We start from the raw sequence: 6,000 nt of genomic DNA, 5'->3' as shown, positions 1-6,000 counted from the left end.
CTATCACTGTTGCTTACAAATCTTGGTATAACACAGCCTTTTGATTGAGTTTGTACAATTTTGACAGTCAATCTTGATTTAAAAATTGAAGAATTTTACATAGTCTAGATTTTTGCTTGTTTATAAAATCAGAAGATCTCACAACACAGGGTCTCTATTCCTGTGGACAATTAGCTTGAGATGGGGGCTAGCACCACTCCATATTCTTGAAAGACTCTTTCTTTGCTTTAAGTAATGTCGTACTTTGTTTTCTTCCTGATTCACTAACAGTTCTTCCCCCATTATTTTTTCATCCTCCTCTAATTTTAAATGTGGGAATTTCTCAGGACTCAGTTCTAAGTCCTGAAGAAGGTTCTGTGTTCTCATTCTAAATGATCTCCCTAGGCAAACTCATTCAGTTATTACATATATATCTATATCTATATCTAAGTATCTATGTATCTGCCTAGCTATCTATCCATCTATCTATCTATATCAGCAACCTACAAAGGTCTTTTTCCAAATCAGTCTGCTCCAGTCTGCTTCCACCAATCCCCCTATTCTTTTTTTTGTACACTTATTCTTTATTTTATTCCTTGAATATATCACATCACTTCTAGTTATCTAGCTTTTGCAAAGCCAATTCCACTATCTGGAAGATTCTTCCTCTGCCCCTTTACCTGCTTCCTACCTATCTTTCAAGTTTCTCTTAGCTTATATCTTATTCTTCTAGAAAAACTTTCCTGAACTTCAGATAAGATTACATCTTCCTATTATCTTCTTTACAGTAGCTTGAATGCCCCTCTTTGTAGCACTTATCAGACCATAACACATTACTTGTGTAATTGCAAGCTTAATATTGATCTTAATATAATCTGTAAAGTACATTCAAACAGGTCCTACTTGTATTTTTCACTGTGTGTCTTTGCATTTAGCACAGGCTTTGACACCTAATATGCTCCTAATAAATATTCATTGACTTTGACATAGGTGTTAGGGTAAAAGTTATATGAGATCCTTTAGCATCCTTCAAGAAATTAAAAAATCTCTCTTTCCTTATCAAACTTAAGGATAATCCAGATAATTTTAAACAGGTGGGCTAATTAAGCACTTTATGGACTGTAATTAATAGGTTATATTTCTCAGCACATTATTTTAGTCTGAAAAAGCTATGTTATCATGGAATTAAAAAACATTCAAAATCTCTGAACAATAATTATAAAGCACTAGCCACTAACAGTTTCTTTTAAGTTAATAAGTATTTGTAAAATGATATTCTTCATAATAAAGAGAACAAGCCTATTTAGAATGAATATAACATCCACATTTGTATCTAGCCGTTTTTGGGTAATTCTCAAACGATTTTATTTCCTTTTTTTTTAACATGAAATGAATTGAGCATGTTAAATGTTTTGTGTCATTATCTTAACAGTGCAACTGTTTCACCAAACACATGCATGGCCAGGTTATCAAGTGTCTGAAATTATTTATTTCAAGAAGTAGACTAAAAACAAAGTCATGCGTTCATATAATTGTTTGTTGATGACTGAGAACTAGAGATCTGGAGGCTTCGTAGAAAAACAAGGCACAGAGCATAAAAGTTTTGCATCTTGAGATTATCTGTTGAGCAGAAAGCTGCCACCCCTTTTCTGCTTTTGCCTAAAGACCTGGAACATTCGCATGTTCACTTGGCCAGAGACAGATGGCTGCCCACACGTTCTCCCTAGGCTTAACACTTGTTCTCCCAATACCAACCACCAAGAAGTTTGGCCCACCATCTGTGGATCTGTGGCCTCCTCCTTGCTGTATGAATTTTATGACAAGAAGCTGAGTGGTTTTGGACTGTACATTCTGGGACGGTTCTTTTTTTAGTATATAAGCCGTGCAGGTCACCACCTTTACTAGTCAGGATGGGCTAGGTCAGGCAGCAATAACAAACACCACCTTATTCTGGGTGGCTTAACACAACGAATGTTTACATCTCACTCCTCCTAAATGTCCAAATGGAGCAGCGTAATGTTCAGCCCCCGGAAGTCACTCAGACCCCCAGGCTCACGGAGGCCCCCTCTCAGCTCTTGCTCCTGTGATCACTACCTGAGAAATAGAAGTTTAAATCTGAGTGTCTACAATTAATTCCTCCTACAGGGAACTGACACGTTTCTCTTCTGCTCCTATTTCACTGGCCACAGCAGGTCAATGGCCATGCCGAGCTGAAGTGTGGGAGGTGGTAGGGAGGGGATGACGCAGTACAATGCGACCACGCATCCGGGAGAAGAACTGGAATAGAGGTGGACGCCCCTCCGAGGAATACAGGGGGAGAGTAATGTTCTCTACCTTAATAATCAAACGTATAAAAATTGTGTATTATACTTCTTTCACCCTTTCAAGATAAAACATCTCTGTATCATATCCTTCAAGTTTCTTGCCTTTCTCACTATTTCTAAAAAGTTTTTCTTTAGGACAATTAACAGTAAGAATACCATGCAGCTCATCCAGATAGCTACGCACAGTCCGTAAAACCAAAAAGCCTGCCATTTCTACAGGTCTTTGCCAAATAAAGGTGGTTCTTGCTACCCAAAGATGTCATGCTCTTTGCCACGTGACCCTGAAAGCCAGATTATCCCTTAGCTGTAAGAGGTCATGATGTATGGTATGATATATGATATGATCATATGTCATGATATGACCTATCAGGGACATTTGATAGGTGAGCACATGAAGAGCTATGATAAGCTCACACGAGAATTACTTACGGGTTGGAGATAATAAGAGACATTCAGAGAATAGCACCTTTGAGGATACAGCAAGATGAGTGGATCATTAGAACTGCTAATCCGTAAGTGATTTATCCAGTTTTCTATGAGAACAGCCATGCATTGCTTTGAAAACAGTGGTTGAGGAGTTTCCTTTATTTATTACCATACTTTGTGTCCTTACATCACCATCATAACCCAGTATCCCCCTTCTTTCTTCATCAACATCACCATCATTATTGTTGCTTCTTCCATTGGTGGAGTCCTGATTATGTGCCAGGGCTTGTATATGGAACTTAACTGCTTATCACATTTAACATTGTATTCAATATTTAAACTCAGAAAATCAAGAATTGTCACTTTCTTTCCACCTAAAATAAAGCATAATACACAGCCCTGGTTAAGGCATCCTTTTTTTTTTTTTTTTTTTTAATGAGTTTTGCTTAGCTGAGTTTCACACTCCAGACATCAGAATTTAAATTGCAATTATCATTGAGATCTTCTTACTTGCAAGTGAGAATTGGCCACAAGTGGAATTTGCATATATCTTGAAAGATGGCAGGGCAGCAGCACCGACGTTTATCCTCAGAAGGGGAGTGTGAGTTTGGGAGCTGCTGTAGCTCACGCGCTTTGTCGCCGATCTGCTGGTTGATCTTGTTGCAGTAGCAGCCAGGCCTCTAAACTCCTCTAGTTCCTGCCATCTCCTCTTTCAGCTTCTCTAGCAACTGGACTGAGAATATGGTGTCATGGTCAAGGGCACCCACATATTTGTGGGGCACCTGCATCTAAGAATGGAGACTATGAGAAACATCTTTGTCAGTCAGTTGCTTTCCCCGTTTCTCCTCTATCTTTTCCTTCCCAGCTGACCATTCAGACCTAACCCAAGAAACAGAAACAACAGCCTTAAATAGACTGTTTAACAAATACCCACAAATGCTTATGGTCTCTCCCTCTAATAAATCCTTTATTTTATATTATTCACTGCGGTTCTGTTTCTGTACCCCTCTGATAAATGAATGTTCAAAATAAAACAGACTTCCTATAAATCCCCAACTGCTTAGTTTCCTCAGTGGAATCCCTGAGAAGGTACATTAACTCTCTTCTGCTTTAGGGGTGAGAAACACTGATAAATACATACAAATTCAATTGCCTGATATCATTTTTAAAGGCTCACAGCATATTTGATTGAACGGGGTCTTGTCTCTTATCCTCCGCTGGAATAGTGCTTGGTGTAGCCTTGTTCTCTGCCCTAACATGGTCACTACCCACCACTCTCAGATCTGCCCTGAGCCTCTGCTGGCCTCACTGAGACCTGTGCTCTGGGATTCTGGCACCTCTCTCCTCCTTAAATACAGTGAAGTTACAGCGGCCTCTGCAAGGACAGATGCAAAAATGCTCATCCTTCTTTTACTGCCCCAACACAAAACTATTTTGAATGTAATAAGACTTCACTGGAGACTGGAGCAAGAGGGGATTACAGCGTAGGACAAAGCAAATATGAATTAAATAGTACAGTTCTCAGAGTACGAAGAAAAAAATATTTTTAATTGCACCAACCATATATAAACCTCGTATGATCTGATCTTCATTCTTGCATTCTTGAGTCAAGATTCATCTTTCTCTCTTCCTTCTCCTCAAAGAGAGTGGTTCTTTCTCAATGTCTCATTTTGCAAATCTTTCACCTTTTTAAAGAAAAGTCCATTCCTAAATCACAGGTATTCGTTTCATTCATCCAGGGGAATACAAGGAATACAATAATTCACGGTGCTGCATTCTCCAAAGTCTGAGATAATGTGCCTAAAATAATATACCATAGGTTCCAGCAGAAACACGCAGGTGCTGTCTGGTGCAAGAGATTGGAAGGGGACTACGGTGCGGTAGGTTCACATGAGGTTAGCTGTCTAATATGAGGTGAATAAAAGCTTTCCAGCTCTTCCTGTGGTCTTCCTGTCTTCTGAGGACAAGTTTCAGATGGAAAAAGAAAACCACACACACACACACACACAATGCACATGTACAGATTCAAAGTGTATATCCACATTGTGGAAAATAATCCTGAAGACGAAAAATCTCTTAGATTTCCTTTATCACTGTCTATTATCATTGCAATCCCAGGGGATATGTTTTATTTTTTTATTCAAGCATGTTTGTATAAATTTGAAATGTTACCAAATACTATATATTGGAATTTTAAAATTAACTTTTGATATTTTTTAAGCACTAAACTAGTTAATGTAATGTGTGTGGTTAGAATTCAATCCCAATTTCTCCCTCTCGTCTGGAGTTTGCATTATGCAGGCACCTCATGTTTTTGTAAATGACTTTCCCATTCCGTGTTATTTATAAATAATTATATCACGAATCAAGGCATTTATAAATAATTTAAGTGAAGTACTAGTATCTTGATCTGGGATTACTAACAACTCATATATTATTATCAATTAGATTTTAAAGTAAGTGTTATTTGCCTTCTCTTTGCTGTGCAAATGCTCACTACTAGACACTTACTACTCCCCAGGAGTTTGGTAACCAGCCTCCTTCTCTCTGACCTGGGAAGTCTGCTGATCCGTGGCCTGTGTAGGTACCATTTGATCCACAGTGGAAGACTTTCATGAATATTTCCAACGTAATTCTATTAAAACTCCTATTTTATATCTTTTTTCCTTCTTTTTTGTACTTTTGTGTATATACTTTTATATATTCACATGAAATCTCCTACATATACTCAAATAAAACCACCTACATAACTTTTTGTGCTATAGATTGTCACAACAAACCAGGTGTTTAAATAATAGAGGTGTTTAAACAGAGCTTTAGATCATGTGCACACGTGTATATTCATGGTGTATTATTCACCCTACCATCCCATTTGGGGGTTTGAGAGAACTAAAAAGATGTAAAAGAGATAAAAATGCCTAAGTAATCATTCAAAGTTACCAAAAAAATTCTGTATTATTTTTTTCTGGATCCCTGTTCTGTTTTCCCTCTCCCTTTTATTTCTGACCCTCACCCTTAGTCCAGTCATCCACAATTAACTTGATAGTGTACAACTTCAGATAAACCTTCTTTTTATTTTTAACATCTTTATTGGAGTATAATTGCTTTACAATGTTGTGTTGGTTTCTGCTGTATAACAAAGTGAATCAGCTATACGTATACATATATCCCCATATACCCTCCCTCTTGCGTCTCCCTCCCACCATCCCTATCCCACCCCTCTAGGTGGTCACAAAGCACTGAGCTGATCTCCCTGTGCTATGTGGCTGCT

The sequence above is a fragment of the Balaenoptera acutorostrata genome, chromosome 18 (genome assembly GCF_949987535.1).
Source record: "Balaenoptera acutorostrata chromosome 18, mBalAcu1.1, whole genome shotgun sequence".
NCBI classification, from domain to species: Eukaryota; Metazoa; Chordata; class Mammalia; order Artiodactyla; family Balaenopteridae; genus Balaenoptera; species Balaenoptera acutorostrata.
The sequence above is the reverse complement of the archived record's forward strand: the minus strand, read 5'-3'. Positions refer to the sequence as shown.